Source organism: Pteropus medius, unplaced genomic scaffold, assembly GCF_902729225.1.
Source record: "Pteropus medius unplaced genomic scaffold, Ma_sr-lr_union100, whole genome shotgun sequence".
Lineage (NCBI taxonomy): Eukaryota > Metazoa > Chordata > Mammalia > Chiroptera > Pteropodidae > Pteropus > Pteropus medius.
The window spans coordinates 11119337-11143462 of NW_024349800.1; the positions used below are offsets into that span (position 1 = coordinate 11119337).

The 24126-nt window shown below is 30.8% G+C and overlaps 2 pseudogenes; one reads left to right on the forward strand and one right to left on the reverse strand.

The window, feature by feature from the left end:
• Positions 1 to 10991: 10991 nt before the first annotated feature.
• LOC120622415 (uncharacterized) lies at positions 10992 to 11110 on the forward strand (annotated as a pseudogene).
• Positions 11111 to 22679: 11569 nt separating this feature from the next.
• Positions 22680 to 22813, reverse strand: LOC120622196 (uncharacterized; annotated as a pseudogene).
• Positions 22814 to 24126: the final 1313 nt, after the last annotated feature.

Sequence of the window (24126 nt, forward strand, 5' to 3'; positions counted from 1 at the left end):
AATTAGGTCCGAATTTTTATTTCTACAGTCTTCAACATCCTTTTATTTGATTTACCAATAAACTGTTTTTACTTTCAGCTGTATACTTAAAGTTTAAGAAAATTTTGATCACAAATCTTAGAATTTATGAAATCAGGTTGCTGACATTTATGATGATGTTATTTGTATATTAAATCTTCTCAATCCTAAACAATTCAACAATGGTCTTTAAATACCCTTTCAAATTAGAAAATAATACACAATAGAGATAAATAATAAAGAGGGACAGAAAAGTTGTCACTTCTGTAAACCAATGAAAAAACTAAATACAGCCTCTTGGATGGGACTGTTTTTCTAAATTTGTTAACATTGATTTTTCCGGTTAGAGTCTCACAATCTTTAAAAAATTTTAGAAACTAGTTCAAATATATTTTCACTATATTATAATGGGAATAACACAGCCGCTATGGAAAACAGTATGGAGGTTCCTTAAAAAATTAAGAATAGAATTACCATATAACCCAGCAATCTCTCTTCCAGGTATCTACCCCCAAATTTGAAAACATTTATCTGTAAAAATATATGCACCCCAATGTTCACAGTAGCATTATTCATGGTGGCCAAGACATGGAAACAACCAAAATGCCCTTCAAAGGACGATTGGATAAAGATGTGGTACATATATACAATGGAATATTACTCAGACATAAAGAAAAGATGAAATACTGCCTTTTGCAACAGCATGAATAGATCTTGAGATTATCATGCAAAACAAAATAAGTCAGACAGGAAACATTGCGCACCATATGATTTTACTCGTATGTGGGATACAAAACTGAAAGCAACAAACGAGCAAGACAGAGACTCATGGACTCGGACGATAGTTTAGTGGTTATTGGGGGAAGTGGGGAGAAGAGAAAATGGATAAAGGGGTCAAATACAGGCTGACAGAAGAAAATTTAACTTTGGGTGGAGATCACACAATGCAATATGCATATGATGTATTATTGAACCGTACACTTGAAAGCTATATAATTTTATTAGCCAATGTCACTCCAATAAATTTAATCAATAAATAAAAAAAATAAAATAAATAAGCAGTCTCTGACTTGGATCTCCTTTCAATTCTGTCCCATGTCAACAAGAATAACTTTGCTTTTAGTTCTAATTGTCACACAGTGTCCCATTACTTCCAGAGACTATTGCATGTGACAAATTTTATCTCTAGTTCATTTAAAGTTTTGTTACTTTCACAGAGGATTTTAGCTTTAATAAAGTAGATTTGGAAGTAGTCATACACAAAAATACAATCTTTTATTAGTGCATTTTCTCTCAAGAAGAAAATTCCTATTTCTTTTATCTTTAAGCTTTACCCTGGATGGGTATGCAATGATTCATTTTTTTTTTTAACTCAAGATTAAAATTATATTTTAGGCTATCTCACGTATCTCTACAAATTACTATTTAAATTTCTTTATCACTCTCCCCCTCTGTCTTTCTTTCCATTTTTTATTAAATATACCAGCTAAACTCCTACTTAGGAGGTAAGACTTTCAGTATTTCTTTTGTATTTTCTATATATAATCATGTCATCTGAAAAAAATAAAAGTTTTATTTCATCATTTCCAATATTTATATTTGTTAGGATGTTTTACAGAAATAGTACTAGCAGATGCTCTTGTCTCATCAGCAAGGAAAGTTTTAATTAATTCTCCATTAAATATGATGTTGTGCTTTAATTATGCTCTTTACCAAATTTTAACAGATATCTTCTATACTTAGTTTGTTAGATTTATGATAAGTATTAATTTTTATGTAGAGACCAAAAATGTACTATTTTTTGTATGTGGTTTAATGGATTTGGCATATGTATACATTTCTATAACCACCACCCTAATCAGAACACAGAACAGTTCCATAATTACAAAAATTTTCATTGTGCTATTTCATTTGCCATCAAAACTTTCTCGCCACTCCAAACCCTGGCAACATCTCTTCTGTTCTTGGTTCCTATAGTTTTGCCTTTTCCAGAATATTATGTAAATGGAATCATGGAATGTATAAATTTTTGAAACTGGCTTTTTTCTCTCAGAATAATGCATTTGAAATTCATTCATAGTGTGCTCTTGAGATTATCATGCTAAGTGAAATAAGTCAGACAGAAAACATCGAGAACCATTTGAGTTTACTCATATGTGAGATATAAAACTGAAAGCAACAAATGAACAAGACAAACAAACATAGACTCATGAACTCGGACAATTGTTTAGTTGTGTGTAACAGGAGTTTATTCTTTATTCTTTCTTAGTAGTATAAAATTATATGGATACACAGAGTTTATATATTCATGGATATTTGAGTTGTTTCCAGTTTTGGTCAATTATGAATAGAACCACTATAAATATTCATGCACAGGTTTGTATGTGAATAAAATATTTCATTTCTCCAGGGCAAAAAACAAGTAGTGAGATTACTGGATCATATGGTAAGTGTATATTTAATTTAATAAGAAACTGCCAAACAGAATTATTATATCATTTTGCATTCTCACCTGCAATGAATGAAAGTTCCAGTGTTTTGCCTCCTTGCTAGCACTTGGTACAGTGTATATATTTCTTCATCGAAAAATATACATCATGAAATACAAATTTTTTATTCTAGTAGGTATGTAGTGTTAGCTTATTGTGTTTATAATTTGTGTTATCCTAATGTTTTATGATATTGAACATTGAAAATGATTTTTAATTTTTTATAATATGTTAAAATCAAATTATTGTTTTGCTGAAATAAAAAATCTTATTTTTCTACATCTGTCATTTAATATGGTTAATTGCATTACAATATTTTAACTATCTTTGTATGCTTTGAATAAACTTGGTTACTTTTTTGCATGTTTCACTTACTAACATTTATTTTGTATTTTTGCATTTATAATTATGAGTAAGTAGTCCACAATATTCCTTTTTTGTAATGCCCTTGTCAGGGTTTGGTATTAAGGTTATGCTGGCCTTAGAAAATAAGCTTGGGATTAGACACATTTTATTCTTTGGAAGAATTTGTGTAAATTGACATTATTTATTTCTTAAAAATGTAGAAAAATATTCCAATCTAAATTTGGAGTTTTTTTTAAAGGAAACAAGAGAAAATATATTAAATTCAATGTCTTTAATATCTATAGATTTCCTAATTTCTATTATTTTTAGGGTCAAGAATGTGTCCATTTAAACTAAATTAATAAATCATTTGCTATAAATTGATTTTACACTTTTATATTTTTAATGTTTACAAAATCTAAAGTAAAGTTCATTTTCACTTTATTATAGTAATTTTTTGCCCCTCCCCTTTCTCTGGATGGGGATGTTAGGGTTTTATCATTCTTATTAATATTTGCAAAATATTAACTATTGCTCTTTTTTTGTTCATTTCCATTCCCATCGTCGCTTTTTTCCCCTTTATTTTGTTAGAGTTTATTTGTTGTTTTCCCAACATCTTGATATGGGTGTATGGATCATTGATTTTTTCAGCATTTTTAAAAAAGTATATGCATTTAGGGTTACAAATTTTCTTACAAGCATTCTTTTAGCTTCAGCCCAGGTTTGTTTGTTTTTTTTTTTTTAAATAACTTATAACTTCTTTTACATATTTAAAATGTAAATTTGACAAATTTTGACGTATTTATGCATCCATGTTTCTATTACCACAATAGATAGTGAACATATTTGTCACTACCAAAAGTTTTATCAGGTTCTTTTTAGATACTTCATTTTCACCTTTCCAAATCTCTGTCCCAGTCAGTAACTGATCTGTGTTTGTTGTTACAGATTAGTTTTTATATTGTCTAGATTTTATATAATAGGTATTATACAGCGTGTGCTCATTTTTCTCTGGCTTCTTTCATGAAGCAAACTTATTTAGAGTACCACCTATGTTGTATAATAGCTCATATGTTTTATTTTTGAGAATTCCATTAAATGTACACACAAGAATATATTCATTCATCTGTTGATGGAAAGTTAGATTATTTAGAGTTATTAGATATTACAAATAAAGCTGCTATGAACTACTGCATATAAGCCTTTGTAATGACTTATGCTTTTATTTATTTTATGAAAATACCTAGGAGTTGAGTGGTTGTGTTATTTGGTATGTACATGTGCAATATTTTAAGAAACCGTCAAATCATTTTCATCATTACCAATAAAATATTATTGCAAAAAATATATTGAAATAAAATATGATTTAGCTATAAGATCTAGTTTTAAATTTATTAAGAAATACAGGTAGAAGGGCAATTAAAATAATATCATAAGAATGTTAACGTACTTAAAAAATGGGTATTCTACAGGTCAGCCAAATGATATACACGCCCTTATTTGGATAGAGTCGGACAAGCCAATCCTAAAAGTAATTTTCAAGACAGGGAAATTTGAATTTGGACAGACAAAGATACCAAGAAATTATTTTTAATTTTGATAAGTATGGAAATGGTATTATGATTAAGTAAAAAATGTGCATATATTTAGAGATGTATACTGAATTATGTAGTGATAAAATTAGAAGTCAGTAATGATTTGTTTAAAATATTTCAGAAAAAAAAGAATAGGGAGAATAGATGAAGCAATGTGGTAACCATCAGGGTTCTTCAGAGAAATAGAAGCAGTAAGGTATACATATCTTACATATGTGTATATATATGTACAAGTGCAAATGTGTTAATAACATATTATATAGTATTATTATCATTTACATTATATATGTACATATATGTGCATATGTGAATACATATATGCATACATATAGAGAGATTTATTTCAAAGAATTGACTTTACATGATCTTAGGGGCTATGAAATATGTATGACAGGGTGGAAATGCTCAGGCCGAAGCTGGTTTTGCAGTCTTGAGTGAGAATTTTTTCCTTCTCTCAGTAAGCCTAGTTTTTGCTTTTAAGGCCTTCGAACTGATTTCTGTTCATATTACTGAGGGTAACATCTTTCACTTAATGTCAACTGATTCTACATGTTAATGACAAAACGTGAGTAAAATTCATGAGCAAAGATATGTTTACTTTGGAGATTAGAATGAATTCTAAAAACCAAATGAGGTTTTGCATACAAAAAAAAAAAGAAAGAGAGAGAGAAATGTTTTCCAAATTGACCAAAAATCCTAGGAATAAAAACAAAACAAAATAAAAACTCTGTACAATGTCATCATTCATATAACATGTAGGTAACTTTGAGCAATTAGTAGAATTTAAAAAGAAAATCTTCTTGACCCTGCTTCCAGGAACTTTCTCCTTTGAGTGGCACGGGGCACTGACACTGATAGCCAGAGTAAAAGATTCAATCCTTCTGATCTCACTAATTGGATTTTCAGTAAACAATATTTACATAAACATACTATATCAAATGTTGTTTTTTGATATTTGATTTTTAGATAAAAAGTACTAAGCAGAGAAAACAACTATAATTACAAATAAAAGGTAAATATTACCAATTAATTTAATAAATATATAATAAATATGAAAAATACGATAAATATAATAAATGTACGTAATATAATAAATGTAAATAAATGTGCATTTGAAGTCACACAGGAGGGGATATAGACAGAATGAGAGGCAGAAGATGGGTAAAAATTTGATAACCTCTTTTAATTAGAAAGAGGAGAATCAATAGACATAGTTTTATATTAATAAATTCATGATATTCTTATTTAAGTTTAATATTTAAAGTTTAAAAAACAACCAGTGGAGTTAATAAAAATAATGATGCAATTATCAGAAAGGAGGGGCTTATGAGGCATATGGGAGATGTAAATCAATGAGCTCTTCATCTGTTATTAATATTAGGTCAGTAGTTAATGAATAAATTTGATTAATCAAGAAATAATCTCACCTGATTATTTAGAAATACAAAGATAACTTCCAAACATATTAAAACAGAACAAAGTAAAAGCTGTCTCTGGAAGCAGTAATAAAAATGACAAATTCAAAAAGTCCTAATTCATCAAAATGTATACAATAAATATGTGCAATTTTTAGCATATTATGTATACCTCAATAAAGCTAGAAAGTTTTTAAAAAATAAACTGTTTTCTATTACGTTTAAATGCATGCAATATTATGTAATGAAAACAAAATTATGAGCATACACCATAATAAAAATGACAACAATCTTCTTTAAAACAACGATATAACAACAAAAAATTACTTTCTCAGTTCCAAAGCAGTTGACATTTTTTCATGAAAAAGGTTAGGACATCAAAGTCAATGTTTAAAAAATCATCATTTAGATTAAGAGTCACAATACTGCAATAATATATATCCCTTAAGATAAATGCATAATGAAAAGTCTAAAATTAGACTTCAGAAAATAAAATATGTGTAATAAAAATAAAATGTTTAGAACTAGGTTGAACAAGATTAAACTTATTTTGTAAAGTTGCATTAATTTATACATTATTAACTTAGAAACCTCTTCATTTTGCCAGTGAGGATTGCTTTTAAATTATTAAGTGGTGCTAGGTCAACCTGGATGAGAGTGTGATATGTGAGGTGTGTGCAATCAGAGACCAGCAAGTGCAAGAAATGATCCATTTGGGGGATACATGCCCCACGTACATTTATCTAAAATTAGACTTCAGAAAAAAAAGATGTAAAAATAATAGATGCTACTATTCCCTTATGAATTTCTTGTTAGTTAAAATTCTACAGTTCAAATTTATTCTTCATTAGAATTGATTAGTACTATACTAGGTACCTTATCGAAAACACCTCAGAAAATATATCCTATATAGGATTTCTTTACTTTGTGACATTTGTTATAATATAGAAATGCTAATTCCTTACTTTTAATAACTAGAGTTTCAAAAATATTTTAAAATTAAAAGTAGAATAATCAAGAATCTCATTTATATTCTCTTTATTCTTATGTTGTGATTCATTTATTTCCCTTAAAATAATAAAATATTTTAATTGAATAAAAGAATTGCAACTAAATCTGAATAATACTATTTATAGTGATTATTCTTAATATAAATTTTCTTTCATTAAAAATTTTGAAGAAATTGTATAAGACTTGGAAGTAAATGTTTTTTGGCAAATGTCCTTAAAGTTGTAGAATATAGTAGATTACTCTAAAAGGAATTATCCTCTAAGCACAGCATGTTCAAACTATATGGCAGCTGGCATCTGCTCTATTAAAGATGTTCTTAGAGGGATTCACAGTGTGATTTTCTGTGTCAGTTGACTTCAGCTGAATCTGAAGTAAATTTGGCATTAATTTAGTGTATATCTTGCCATGGTAACTGATTTTCATGAAAGTTCTTAGAGTTGAAAATTGTCATTCTAATGTTGATAAATTTTCATATTCATTTTCAAATTGGAAAAATATTTTACATGTTCGTATTCTTAGTTGACTTGTACCACATAATAGAACTAAAATCAGAGGATATTATCCAAGAACTTATAGAAAATGTTTTTGGTAAAGATACCTTAGGCAATTGATTTAACTGAATTATAGAAAATTGAATTAGACATGCATTTATGTGTGTGTATATGTAAACGCACAATGTAACACCTTAGAAAATAAAATATTTGTAATAAAAGTAAAATATGTTCAGAACTAGGCTGAACAAGTGTAGACTTATTTATTAATGCTGCATTAATAAAATAAATAATTACAATAAAAAATAAATAATATACATATATGTATTAAATATATCAATATAAATTAATTAAACATAGAGTCATTACTAGAGTTATTTGAATACTATTAAATTTCCAGTAGATCGAGATAATTTAGAGCAGTATTGTTTCAAAATATTATTAAGACATGTAAAGATAACTATGCAGTTGAAATTTATATATATAAATTGTTAAGTTAGAAAATGTTTCTAAACCTACTTTTCTTTTAATGATTTTTAATGATGTTAATATGTATTTTTTTAAAAAGTAAGCCAGGAGATAAACTAAGTATTTCAAAGTTGAAAATTTTAAATAAGGTTAAACTGAAAAAAAAAATAATCTAAACAAGGTTAAAATAGAAAGTAAGTCTTTGCTGTCATATAAAATGTTTCTATATAGCTTTATGTTGGTCATTATAGTTAAAAAAAGAAATATTTTAAAGAAGAAAAAAGCAAAAATTTTACTCAATATTTTTGTCTTATCAATTTGCTCCTGGGAAAATTCTGATTTTTTTTTTTTATTTAATCAGATTAACGTAAAGTTCATCTACCTTGGCTTTACAGACAGCCAAAAAATCACCAATTTTTTTGACCTAGAGTCAGGAACTTCTCCCTTGCTTTTGCTGTTGCCTGGCAGGCTCTTCTCTTAGGCATCCACATGACTTCTGCTGTAATAACTCTTTAGACCCATGATGGAGTCGTTCTGTCCTGGGGTGCCACGTCTGCAAACTGAAACTTAGATAACTTTGATGTTAACCAATAGTTGGTCTCTTCTGAGGTTTTGCCCCAAGAATCAGTTCTTTGTGTTTTTCTTATGACTTAAACCCCGTTTCGATTAACTGAGTTTCAAATATTGTTTTCTATGCACCATTCTCTGAACTGATAGCCCTCTTCATACTCCATTTTTCTTCAGGTCTGGGACTCCAAGTTCTTTCTGATTAGTCCTCCCGTAACTATTGTCATCTTCCAAATTCCTACTTTATAGTTCTAGCTCAAATCATAACAAGTTGATATTGACCACATGCCTAATTGGGTTTTTGTATAGTACTTTCTTCTTTGATACCACATTCTTTCAAATTTCCTGTTATTCTGTCTCATGTTTTCCATTTATTATTTTCCTTTTTAAAGTACAATTCTATTAATATTGATAATGTCAAACAACATATGATAATAATCCAGTCATTATTCTAAATAATTTTTAGAATTATCTCTTTCAATCCTACTTACCCTTTTTCAGTAGTTACTGCTATTATCAGTTATTTACAAATGAGAAAATTGAGACAGAGAACATTTAAATACCTTGCTGATCTTGTTACTGGAGCAGTCCACAGATTTCAACCTCATCATATAGAGCCTAAATCTGGGATCTTAACCATTACTTTAAATCATCTCTTTTAATTAAATGTTCTAACACCTGAGATGAAATTTTCTTCACTGCATGTTGGCTCACCTCATGAGACTGTCACCCTGTTGTATCTTGGTCCTAACGTTTTCTTTCCGATCTGTTCCTGCCTCACATCCCCCACCACTGATAAACTTAACTCACATCCTAGAAAATGTCAAAATCTTAGAATTAACTAATGGTAATTTCAAATGAACTTGAAAAATAGAAATGTGTAATGCTTGCTTCTCATAATTCTTTAATATCTGAGTCAAAACAAATGGAGGTAATTGAAAAGTAATTAAAACCTAGAAACATCCATGACTTTTCTCAACCTGTAGAGATTATTAAAAATATTTTCTAGGTTATATATCAGTATATAATGTGAACTTCTTAGGTTAAAAGTTACATATGTTTCAAAATGTTTGCCTTTGTAAACAAAGTCTTTTTAAAAGTTCTTTGACATCTTTTCCCTTCCTGCCTACCTATTCTTGTTATCAAACACTTCAGCAATCAAGAGAAATTATGACACTTCTTTCATATACTTTGCCTGATAGAATGACTATATGTCAGATTCTCCCCCTCCCAGGCAGTCTTGTTTGGAAAATACATCCAGCAAGAATGTGCTCAATATAAATGCTTACAGTACTTAAATTAGTTTATTTACTAAAATTGTAAGCCGGGAGACTTTTAGTACCAAATCTTTGAGCAGGATAATAAATTAAAAATAAAACAAAACAAAAAAACACAATACAACACTCATTTCTCTATTACTGTTTATCCTTTTTCCCCTTCTAGCTTCAGTTTAATTTTTAGTCTTCTGAAAATTAATATCTCTTCTGCAAGATATTCTTGCTGATATCGACATTTTCTATATATAATTTAAATAAGACTCTCTCTCTTTTTCTCATTCACTTTTTGCTTTGGCAGGCAAAGCATGGAGTTCCAGCAACCAGATGGGACTCCATGAAGAGAAAAATAAATAACGCTGTGTTTGAAACAATCAAATTGATATGTGTGGTCTGGATATGAAAGAAAATTTGCCTTCCTGGTCTTGGTTTGATATCCCAGAGAGAAAGTATGAGGGAATTGAAGATAAAAAAAAAAAGAGAGAGAAATCTCAGTTTTTCTATCTTTGCACAAAACAGTCTAAATGTAAGACAAGACGAAGAAAAAATGTATGTGGAAAGACATCTGCAGGTGTCTATCTTTGACATCTAAGGATGAACAAAAGATAAAATGTTACAAATGCTCAAGTTTCCCCTAAATATGCTGTGGAATATTTCTGGTGAATCAGGGCTAATACCTGGTAGCCTACGCAAAGTAATATCTAAAAGTTAAAATTGCCAATGAGAAATTTGTAATAGACAGTTGGAAGAAACACTAACTTCCTCAGATCAAGGTGTTTGGAGCCCTTTAACTATCTTCTGGCTTTACCTGGTCTTTATATTTCTGAAAAAAGATTGGTGCAGGCTGAACTCTCCCCATACAATTATATGTAGTGATTAAAATAGAATTACTATGGAAACTACATAAAAGTGGCATTTGGCTAAAGGGAAAAAAGGAGTGTGTTAATAATTTTCAGAGAAATAACCCAAACTAGTAAGACAATACTGTAAAAAAGCTGAAAACTTTGAGAAAAATTCATTGCCTGTGAAATATAAGAATCTAAATGCACTAAGGCTCTGGTATTTAAAGGCTTCGGGGCAAATCTGCAATGGTTAAACGAAGAAATGATACAAAACTAATAAGAGATCAATTTTGAGCTTTTGTAGCTTAAGAAATGAAGGCATGAAAAACAAACATTATCTGAGAAATGCAGGTCATATTGTTAATGAAAAAAATTTTTTTAAAGAAAAGAACTCCACAGATAATCCACTCAGGCATATGTTGCATTGGCAGAGAAGGAATGAAAACAACAAATAAATAAGAAAAAAAGAAAGAGAAGTCTACTGCCATGCTACCCTGAACATGCCCGATCTTGTCTGATCTTGGAAACTAGGCAGGGTCAGGCCTGGTTAGTACTTTGATGGGAGACCACCTAGGAAGACCAGGTGCTGTAGGAGTAAAAATAAAAATAATTAAAAAAAGGTAAGTGAAAACTAGAAAGCAAACAAAACACACGAAAGGAAAAATTGATCCTGCATTGGCGTAATTACTATTTTGAAAATGAGAAAAAAAACAAGTAAAATTTAAAAGTATATACAGAAGAATAAAAATTATCATTAATGATAACATCACCCAAATACAGGAAAACTTGAATATATAGATTGAAAGAAGACAACTTAACTCCTGGGTAACATGATTCAAATAGATGAATGCCAACATAGATTTAAAAAAAAAAAAATGCTAGAAGTCATCTCTAAAAAATTTTCTGAGTAACAGATCGGAAAATACACATGAGGGGAAAAAAACCTAAAAAAAGGGAAAAATCAGGCCCTGTTTACATTTCTCGAGGGCAGCAATCGATCACAGAACACAATGGAGCAAATTTTTAAAATCTCAGGAAAAGTCGCGCATATTTTATTTTCCATTAAATTTCCACTCAGGGTGAAAAGTAACAGAAGATATGTTCAAATGTGAAAATCTGAATGAATTAGATTTTGTGAATTCTTGAGAAAAATTACCAGAAAAAGAAAAAATTAGACAACAAAAAGAAATGATGCAATAAATAATGGTGTCTGTAACAACCAACAGAGAAAAAAAAAAAATGCTGAGCATGCCAATTAGATTGGAACATAATGAGAAATTGGATGTTTTCTTAACATAATCTATAACTATATATACATATGTACACATTTTTGTGCATATATGTTATTCTCTATTTCATCTTTATATTTGTTAATAAATAGAGAAATGAGTGAGAGAAAAATTTGTAATCATAATTAATGGTGAAACACATGAACTTTTCATTAATATAAGGAACAAGACAAGGTGACCATTATTATTATTTAATATTATAGTAGTGTCAGCCAATTTTCTGACTAAATTAACAATGTTATAAAAATTTTAAAGGATAAAAAATATTCTCACAACAGCTATAACCTGAAACATGACCATTTGACTTACAAGAGTTTGACATTATAGAGAGTTAGTTTCTATATTCTTTTTCCTGCTCAGAGACATTTCTTTGCACGATTGAGCAGATTTTGATTTCCCATGGCTTTTAAGCAGATGAACACAGAAGGGATTGCAGCCAGGCATCCCAGCATTAGGTCTTCTTTCAGACTACTTTAGCTTTGTCAGTATAGAGTAGATGCAATTTCATGAATCATTTGCTTTGTTAGTATTGATTTATTTCGTCTGTACTGTTTTTTTGTATTTTTTTGCACGAAAATTTCAATAACATTTACTATCACATGATTGCTTTGTTAACTACTAAAGCCATGGTAGACCAGTAATGTCCCTTATACTTAATGTTCTAATGTTGATAATTATTCTAGTTTTTTGTTTTTCTAGGAACAAAATGTAATTTTAAGTGCATATGGATAATCATGTACCTGTGGAACCTAAGATGATAAAGTAAGAAAGTAATTCAGGTAGCAGAAAAAAACCCAATTCAAATAGCAAAAATAAAAAATAAAAAATAATCCAAAAAATGAGGTTCGTTTAAGAGACTTCAGGGACAACATGAAGCACACAACACTCACATCATAGGAATACCAGGAGAACCGAGAAAGCAAGAGACTGAGATCCTATTTGAAGAAATAATGACTGAAAACTTCCCTAACCCGGTGAAGAAAATAGAGATATAAGTCCAGGGAGTGCAGAGAATTCCAAACAAGGTGAACTCAAACAGACTCACACCAAGACACATCATAATTAAAATTCCAAAGGTTAAAGATAAAGAGAGAATCCTAAAAGCAGCAAGAGAAAGACTAGTTACCTAAAAGGATACTTTCATAAGAATGTCAGTTGCTTTCTCAATAGAAGCTTTGCAGGCCAGAAAGAATTGGTTCTAAAAATTCAAAGTGATGAGAAGCAAGGACCTACAACCAAGACTCCTCTACCCAGCAAGGCTATCAATTAAAATTGAAGGTGAGATAAAGAGCTTCCCAGATGGGAAAAAGCTAGAGGAATTTACCACCACCAAGCCAGTATTACAAGAAATGTTGAACGGACTTTTTTAAAAGAAGGAGCAGAAAAAAATAAAAAGTAGCATAAATATGAATAATAAATAAAATGGCAATAACTATGTACCTATCAATAATCACTTTAAGTGTAAATGGATTAAATGCTCCAATTAAAAGATACAGAGTAACCGAATGGATAAGAAAATAAGACCCATACATATACTGTCTACAAGAGACCCACTTCAGTTGGAAAGACACACAGATTGAAAGTAAAGGAATGGAAATTATTTCATGCAAATGGAAAAGAAAATATGCTGGGGTAGCGATACTTACATCAGGCAAAATAGACTTTAAAACAAAAGCTATAATTAGAGACAAAGAAAAACATTACATAATGATAAAGGGATCGATCCAACAAGAGGACATAACCCTAGTAAACATTTGTACTCCCAACACAGGAACACAAACATATATAAAGCAACTGTTGACCAACATAAAGGGAGAGATTGACAGTATGGGAGCCCTCACAAGAGTATAAAGACCTGCAGAAGTGATCAAAGCAGGAAGTTTCTAGGTCTTTTAGACAAAAAAATAATACATTTGTGAAGAATTGACAGGACTGAGGAATTTAGATTAGGAGTAGTAAATAGTGAAGAAGGAATTAGGGAGATTAGAGTTAGTTTCACAAATTTTTTTATACAAATGTCTTAGTTCTAATTTCCCCATCTGTAGTGATAAAAATATCTTTCTGCTCGTACAAGAAGTGTACCTTTCACACATGATATCTGTCTACTGTTCTCGGAGAGAAAAGGCAAAAGCAGGGGAGGCCAGAGTGACCTTCCCTCTTCTGCTGTTTTCTCAAACTCCAGCTGAAGATATTCAATATGCCATAAAAAAAAAAAAAAAGAAATGAAAATTTTGAGATAGTGTGTCCCACACTCTATCAATGGCTGATGTGGGGATATGAAGGTCTTATCTTCATGAATCAATTTGGGACAATTCTTAGGGGTCATCTTAACTCCACAGCACCTCTTATAATTATCTGTGGTCTTAATTACAAAGGCATTGTGAGTCAGTTTTCCTTTGGCCCAAACATGCCTTTTTTCATGAATTTTCTATTTCTCTCTTAGATGTACTTGGGATTGTCATTTCCTTGTATTCCTAGGCTGAAGCTGTGAGTTAGAGTATAAATAGAGGAAGAAGTGGTGTTCTTTAGAGGTATTCCTGCCTTAGCATCTTTTGAGCTTACCAAAAGACTCCTTTATTCATAAGTTTTCACATGCTTGTCTAAGTCATTTGCTTTTTTTCTTTTTTGCCACTTATTCTTCATTAGGGAGACCCATATATGAGGATTCAGGATCCCAAGTGCCATCCTGAATTCCAAGCATATACAAGTGAGTTTATGTGGATAACTATAATCTAGTTGTTTTCTTATTCTTAAACATTTCAAAGTCTCTATTCCTTTAATGTCCAAATAAAATAACTTCCACATATGTCTGAAAAAATCTGGAAAATATTTACTTGGGATACATTTTCTAAGGCAGAATGAAGAATCTTGTTGCTGGAACAGAGATGAGAAAGTAATACGTTTGGGAATAGTGAATCAAAAAAGGAAACACATAAATGAGATCCTGAAGGAATGTAGAAGAATAAACAAAGTTTCACATTGGTTTTTAGGCTTAGACACTTCAGACAATTTACTATCCCATGGGCAAATGGCAAACTGCGCTTTTATTTAAAATTCAAAAAAACTACAGTTTTTTATAGTATGGAGAAAAATAATGCAATATAAATGTGAAAAAAAATTTAACTTTTAAACTCAATTATATGTAATATGATTAAAATATCTGAGTACTATATTTGTGAACTATCACTATTTTTTACATGTAAAAGGGAGACAATGTGTAAATTTACTACATCTTACCATTAATTCATGGATCGAAATAAGAAATAAGTAAACATATGCAAAAGCATTTTGAAAACTATAGTCTTATGAAAATTCAAATTATTATTATTATTATTATTATTGCTTATATATGTATTATTATTATTATTATTGACCTCTTCCACTATTCTAAAATGTTTAATCTGGGCATCCATGGCCCAATCAAGTTAACATGTTAAATAAAGTGTCATAGTGATAATACTAACAAATCAGATAGATAGATAGAGATATATTATATAATTGATATTATATAAAATACAAAAAAGTTTTAATATATAATATAAAACTATATCTAATATAATAAAGAAGTAATATAATTTTATTTTGAAGATTTTATAAATATGAGTAATTATGAAATATTTTATTTAAACATTGTTTTTAAAGGTAATATGAATATATGTAATATGTACATATATGTATGCATATGTTTCTTTTTGGACTGTTACATTTGACATAGATGCTTTCAAGAGTATTTTAGATCTTTAACGCATCGTATTCCTTCTGACCACAGTGAGCACTGTGATTTATAACATATTTTAAAATGTATTTTAAATAGAGAAATAGTGAATGGTTGAACAAACCAAATCAGCCTGCAGTTTATTTAATTCCTCTTAATAAAAATACAGAAACTTAAACATGCTAAGGCTTTATAATTAACATTAAATCATACATATTAAATTTGCTTTGTATAATTAGTGAAAAAATTAAATGTGTCCAGGTGAGATTTTAAAGAATAGATGGCATTCATTTATGTAACGGATATATATATGGAGGGCCCACCACATGCCTGGTACTGTGCTAGACGTTGGAGACACATCTAATGCAGAAAAAAAAATGCAGATGTACCACATAGACTCATGAATCTTTTATGTTAGTGCAACAATATAGCAATCTGAATAATGCAATTCAACTTGAGTAGATATTTGTCTACATATAATGGAATGTGCTGATACTATCGGCCTGGGGATAATTTAATTCATAATTGGTTCAACCTATTAAAGCATTCTGCAAAACAAGTTGATTTTATCACTTTGTCCAGAGGAAAAAAAAATCAAGTAAAGTTATTAATTGCTTACTAATGAAAATATTCCAAAGAATTTGTCTTTGCAACTGTGACAAAATAACTGACTGCGAATATGACTCAGTCATGCTTGCTACCTATAGATTGACAGCAATCCAGATAGTGCTGAGATCTTAGCTTGAAGCCTATGTTTGGAGAATACAGTTAATGGGTCCCTTTATTTTGTGATTTGATATGTACATCAGACCTTCAAGTAATGGCAATAAGGTTTGTGCACTGGTTACTCAGTTGTTGCTTCTACTCTACATCTCCACTTCCATTCTCTTTTGTGGCGCTTGGGCTGAGATTTTCCAAACCTTAGTTTAATTTGGGCAGATCATTCTCTGCTGCATTTTCCTAATACAGTTTACTAAAGGGAGATTGATAAGGAAGAAGGGAGAGAAAGGACTTACTCTGTTTATTAATTGTTCCTATCAGCATCATCTTAAGAGCAATTCTTCACTTTGTCCCAAGTAGTTTGTCTACTTTTCAATGCTTTTTCAACTATCCTTGAACCTCGTGGCCTTCAGAGACCAGCTGGGCAGCACCCCTTCTTAAACATCGGAGTTTTGAAGAAGCCATGTTCCCAGTCCCTGAGATGCCAGCCGCAAGTGATATGTCTCATCTCGGAGGTTTGAGCTCACTTCTGAGGTATTTTCTCCAAGTTTCTATGCTCTAATAAGCTTCAGCCTCTTCCATTTCTTCACAAAGCCCTCAGGACAGTAGCTGCTTCCTGTAAATATTATTTCTGTTAAGCTTCCATTTTCCCACCTCTGCCTTTCTGTCCTCCAATTACTATTTAATTTCTTATATGATTTTTTCCAGTTAAAATAATTGTTACGGTTTCTGTTTTTTGTCTCGTTCCCAACTGATAATGGATTACCAACATATTAGTTTTTTCGTAGGAACTGGCAGGCTGCAGTGAGGTTGGGGGTTAAGATATTATTGTAGGGCAGTTCATTATGTAGCCTAGGAAATGTCTAAGTATTTATTGATTTTTGTACTAGAGGAAATCTTTTAAAGGAGTCTTTCTGCCTAGAAATCTGTCTTTTTCTATGTTGCTTAGCAGTGAAAACAGCTGGACAGGTAAGTTTCTAGAGAGTGAATCATATATAAGACATATCTGAATTCTTGAATTAGCAATATATATGAACAGTAGCAAATTATGAAAAAATAAAATAATAGCCAAAAGTAAAGAAATGTGGTTGGTGACATTTCTACAACTTAATGTGTGGCTCTGAATAATTGGAGATACTGGAAAATCTCTTAGATCCTACGTGAGGTGGCTATTGGTCAAATCACATGAGAAAAAAACTGGCCCGATGTTTTGCAGACAGTGAACTGTTGACATAAAACCAGATAACGAAAGCAGATGTCTTAAAACAGGATGAAACAAGAGTTTTTGGTGAGGTATGAATCAATACTTTAAGGACAGATCTCTAAGTCGTTGTCTTTGTTATTCAGTAGTGGCATTTATCTATTATTGCAATTGAATTATAAAGAATATTGATTTCTACTTACAGAAGTCATTGTGCAATGCACTAGATTTACAAAAGCAAACAATGCATGATTCTTTACCTCAGAAAGCTAATCTAAAAAGAGATACAGTTATATGCCAGTAGTATGTACACAGTATGTAAGGACATAGTATCTAAACAACATGCAATGTTTTGAAATACTACAGAGAAGTTGGTGATTAATTGTGTCTGTCTGGGGAAAAGGGGTCAGTCAGAGATGAAACCCCAAACAGTGTAAATGAATTTAGTTAAACTCAATTTCTTTGTTTTTGAGCCTAGGAGCTTCAGTGAATTGAAGGAAGAAGTTTATTGAGAAAATGAAGGGAAAAGAGCATAATGGGGGAAAAAAAGTTTTAAATAATGTGTCATGTGTGCAAACTGCTGATTAGTTTGACATTACTACAGGATGTAGTTTCCCAGGAAGGGAAGAGTCTGGTCTAGTTTAGATGAAAATAATCTGTAATTTAAAATTATTTTAAACATAATGAGAAGTTATTGAAAGATAAATGCACAGGAGAAAAATAAATCACAATATCGGCTTTATGGAAAGGCAAAGATGGAGGTAGAAAGAGAAGCTATAAAATTAGATCAAGAGTCTAGGTGAAAGATGAAATATTCGAAGAATTTGCCTTTACATTTGTGACAAAATAAATAAGTTAAGGAGATGTCAATAGAGATGATGAGGTGAGGGCAGTTTAGAGAGGTATTTTCCAGCCACCCATGGAAATGGCTGTAAAAGTGGAGTGAATGAAAGAAAGGTGTGTGAAAGTCACGGTCGTTCTCTAGTTCGAATAAATGGGTGCCGTCGATCAAAGTAGGAAATTTAGTGGAAAGTTTCATTTTGATAGGACAAAGATCATTTTCGTACTCAATGCATTGTCTTTGTAGGTCCCGTATCTCATATGCAATAACACTCCAAACAATCATGAACTGCTATCCATATTTAGATGTGAAGACTTGCAGCCTGGAATATGGACTGGGGAGTTCGATGCATGTTTAATTGCATATTAAACCAGGCAACTAAATGAGAATTCCTAGGAATATGTGTAGAGCCAGGAAAGAAGAGTATTAAGGATAGAAATCCAGGAAATCCCAATATTTAAAAAAACTGCCTGGCAAACATTCTACACTATGCACTTAGTTGACTATCTTTTTATTATCTTTATAAGCATCTAGGTTAAAAATAAAAAATAAAAAAAACTTTGATTAAATTGTGACATAGCTATGTAATAAATTTCTATATAGAATTGAACTTATATTTTAAATGCCTTAATGTTATGGGTACATTAAAAGAAACTGCGTATATAGTATCATTTCAATCAAAATATATAAATATTGGTAGAAAAATTGACATTAGATTTATATCACAATGTGATATATATACAGTAGGATTTTTGGTGTTTTTTACTCTTTGTATATTTAGCTATATATTCCAATAAAGCTATTTTGATAAATAGCTGTATTATATATACATACACACATGCACATACCCATGTAGTAACTATGTTTAAAACTTAATTTCAATATTGTTGAGATTTACTAAAAATGTGACCTCAAGTGGCATTAGCAGCCAAAGTTTTATTGTCTATAGGCAATAGATGACATAAGAAAGGGCCTCCTCTAAAAATATACATGCGATGTAACAATTTTTGTGACCTCTACTTTAATCACCCTAGTTTGAGCCACCAGCATATCTGGTCTGGTCTTTTGCACTCATTGGTCTCTCTCCTTCATTACTGTCCATGTTCACAGTTTAACTTCCATATAGCAGCCAGAGTGTTATTTAAAAATTATAATTGAGATTACATGACTCCTTAGCAAAACCTAAAGGCCTTATCTTGCATTGTTCTTCTATTCATAATTTGGCCTTCAGCTCTATTTATGAACTTAACCCATACAACTCTCCCCGTTGTTGACTGTCATTCAGGGACATTGGCCACTTTGCTGGTCTGAATATTCCAAGCCCACTCCTATCCAAGCCCCTTTGCTCTTAATGTTCCTTCTTACTGAAATGTTCTTCTTCTTTACCTCTTCTAGGAATTGCTCCCTCAGTTTATGTAAACCTCAAAATGACTTACCTGTCTTATCTTAAACAGTTAGTTTCTCTCATTCTGTGTTTCTCTCACCCTGCTTCATTTGCCTGTATAGGTTTTAATAGCTGAAATAATATATATGAATAAATGCATGTGTATTTGTATATGTTGCTTCTCCCACTATCGGAATGGAAACGGTGAGAGACCTTGTTTGTCTTGTTTACTGGCGAACTATTAATCCTAAAAGAAGCAAGCTCTTCAATAAATATTTCCGAACCAGTGAATGTGTGTCTATAGAAGTACATGAACAAGGGCTAGTCTTTTTTTGTGTGTAAGTACTTACTAAAGAAATGCTAAGAAATTCACAATAGAAATTGTGTAAATGTCAAAAGAAAAAACAGTACTTATCTATACACATGTTACTTGTGGAGCTTTAAAAATTCACTCATGCATCTATCCACCTTATCACTAACAACATTAATTTAAAAATCTCAGTCGGGTAGGTGTTTTGTGTTTGTTTATTTTTTAAGGTAAAACAGTGTTGGTTCATAACAGAAACTCTTCATCAGATAAAAGAGCACATATTTAATTTTGTAATTTAGTAATTAATTTTAGCATTTAGTGAGACAATATGTAAAGATATGCAATTAATTTTGATTCACAACTGTCAGTAAAGTATTAAACTTTATGAAGTATTTATAATTATGAACTCTGGCATCATATTAGACAAATGTTTCTGCAAATTTAACATCATGTGTTTTGATTTTCATTTTATATTCATAAAAATTCATGCTATAGCATATTCATTACATCTAACAATGAATTTTAATGAATAATTATAAAGATGAATTCACAAATATTCATTAAGATGCATGATTATGTTAGAATGTTATGTAAAGCAGTAACTGTCCAGGCTTAACAGCATTTTTTTTTCAGACTTTAGTTCATTGACCTCTTCTAAAGATATCTCATTAGCATAACAGAATAACTTTTTTAGGATTATGGTCAAATTGTTTACAAAGAAATCTAAACATCACATTAAATCCAACATCTCTTTTATATGACAAAATATTAACACAAAATCTACGTCATAAGTAAATATTTTTAATAGGATACGAAAAGATATAAACTTTCTTTTCTTAATCATTTTATATGATAGAAAAATCTGTAACTTTGATCAGAAACCTGTAGAGAACCAGTTCAGATGTGAGGCATTTTAAAGTAACGGCTGAAATGGTTTATCTTGCTTCTCCTTTTATGAATGCATAGAGACACTCAGACACTCTATGTAAAGATTGAAGTGAGGTTTCCACTTCCTAAAGTGATGAGCTAATACAGATGAGTCCTTATAAACACACAAATGAGGTGGAATTTTACAACAATGAAAAATTAAACTGTAAACAACCAATGCCAAAATTTGATGGCTTATAATTAGAAGCAGATGGGACTAGATTGGAGGTGAGTGTTCAGTGCTTGGCCTACAGAGAGCCTTAACCCCATGCCAGCCCGAAAAGATAGATAAGACCATGACCTCTCCATTCCTTGCAGTCAGAGTTTCCACATCCAGAAGTGACCGAAGTTATAGGGAAAAAAATAGTAAGTGGGTAAAAATGGCTAAAAAACAGGTGGAAGCATACTAATTATAGTCACTTATTGTCTAGTCAGGTTAAAAAGAAGAAAAACTGGTAGAAATTTATTCTGAGCGGGTACTGCGGACGTGAAGAAGTACTTTGTGTGTGTGTGTGTGTATGCATAGTTGTTATTGTTAATAAAAATATCCAAACCTGGATATAAGACAAAGAATGGATTAAATATCTTTTCATATCATACTGGAGCATTGCCTAACAGGATTACCCAGCGACTATTTAATTGAGGAAAGTATTTTTTTTACTTGCTATTTATTATTGATAAGAGTTGAAACACTGTGTTGTTACATGTTACTTGTATTTTTTCCAATAAAAATGAAAATGTTTTCCATTTGATAGAGAAGATAACTTCAAAGGTTTCATTTCAGTTTTGTCATCCAATAGGTTATTCAACAGCGTTGCCTTTAACTTAGAGAATTTATTGCAACATGCCTTCCTCGATTGACTATATAAATTTCTCTTCTTTATATTGTCTTTCAATCAACTTTACTATTCTGCTGAGTTCCTCATTAAATAAATCTTTACCATGTATGCAGTCTATATTTATAAATTACACATTGACCCTACCATGGTGGCAAAAGAAAGATACTACCTCAGAAGGGAGATTCTCTAGGGTTCTGCTGTAAACGAGGATGTGAACAGAGAGAGCTGTTCGCTTAAGTTTCTCTTTGAAGATACATGCCCCTATCTAGATTTCCCTATCTGCCTATAATTTCTATTCTTTTTTCCCCAAAAACTATTTCACAAATCTCTTAAAATCTCTTGTTCTTATATGATCCATTCAGGCAAAACTGGAATCCTAGATGATCCCAATCATCTGTCCTATTTATGTCTGTACAAGATGTAGCTGCATGCTGCCCTGTACTGTAAGGAGTGGATAGACTGGAACCAATACACATTCATAGTTACCTAGACAAGTAGAATAGAAATCTTGTTATGCTTCTTCCGTCCACTCTCCATATTCTTGTATATTCTCAACAGGTGACTTTGTCTCCTACTCAGGGAAAGTAGAAACAGTGGGATAGAAATTTTCTCCACTTCTTGATACAAAGATCTATGAATATATAAAGCTACCTGAATTTGCCTGAAACTGCATACATCCTTTGACATTCAGTAGTAGGTAAGAGATTAATATTAGGGATATTTAAGAATAAGAGCAAATAGGGATATTTAAGAATAAGCGCAAGATACAAAAAATGTATATAATGGGAGTCAATTTTCTTAAAAAGTTATATACGAATATTTCATAGGAAATGATATTTAAAAATATGAAATTATTCAGAGTGGTTATCTGTCTGTTGTGAGGTCATTGATTATTTTAATTTTCTTCGTTATTTCTTTTTTTTAACTCCATGTTCCTCCACTGTATTCCCCCATTCAATCTTGGCTGCCACAGTCAGACAGAAAGAAAACATGAGGACCCTTTTTTCTTGCATTTGCCCTGGAACCTTACCAGCAGACAGTTAACAGCTCCAGGTCTGTCAAATAGATGCATTCTTCATTACATTTTATGTCCTTCAAGTTCTAGCTCTCTAGATTTTTTAAAAGCTATTTTTCATCTACTCAGTGATTTGTTTCTTAAAAAGATGTAACCATGTTTCCTCAGGCTATATGTAAAATAACTCCCTTCTCTGAAATTAAAGTTAAAAGTGTATTTTTGTTTTGTTTTGTTTTGTTTTACTGAAGGATAAAACAAACAAACGAAAAGTTTTGTTGACCTTTCCCCATAGCAGTCCCACCCTGCACAGAAGTTAGTCCCTAACAAGAGACAATTTTTACCCCCCAGGGACATTAAACTCATTTTATGTATTTTTTTTTTCCATTTTATCAAGTATCTTAACTCAATGACCTATGATATACAGGTTTTATCCAAATTCACAATGTCTACTGAGAGTTTATTTTAATAACCAAACTTTCTCCCAAAGAATCATTCTTAGGTGGTAACCTCTTAATTTTACATGTGATTTAATATTAGGGACAAATATTATACAGATGTAATAATTTGTGAAGCCTCTTCTGTATTCTGTACTAGGCAGTCAGAGAGATTTTCATAAAGCATGATAAGCTTAGCAGGTAGGGTTTTAAATTATCCACATTTATGAGTCGATAGATTTTCATAGCAACTAATCTTTCCAGAGTATCTATTCAAACATTAGTTATACAAAGAACACTTGGAAGGTTTTTATTTTTAATTTTACGGTGTGATGTCTAAATGCTAGCAATAAATATTTTAGTAGTTAATAAATGCTTCAAAAATTAAAACATGTATTTCACTTTGAAATATAGCTACACTTTCTAATTTCTTCAACTAAATAATGCAATGTAAGAAGAAATAAAACTAAATAAATTAAAATTATTTTATATCCATCAGAATTAATAGAGTGGAAAAAAATAAAAGAAGAAAATGATTTGCAGAGTCAGCAAAAGAAAGATCCCCAGGCTTCTGGAGATTGAAGTGAATTGGGAAGCTATTGTGGCACCTTTCTATCATTGAATTAAATTGGTATATTTCTTCAGACATACTGAATTTAAAGATATATTGCAAAATAGAATTTTAAAATAATACCGAATTTTATAAAATGAGATTCAAGGACTCCTAAGATGCTTGACTTCTATGTAGAACTACGTAAACTTCAAAATTCTTTTCTTCTTATAATTCAAGAGAGGGAAAAAACTGAACTTCTTTTATTAGTTGATTCAACCAACATTTATTAAACACCTACTACGTCTAAGTTGTTACGTATTCCTGACTGTATGATAATGCATAAAATGTATAATACATCAAAGATGCAAAATGTGCTTCTAAAG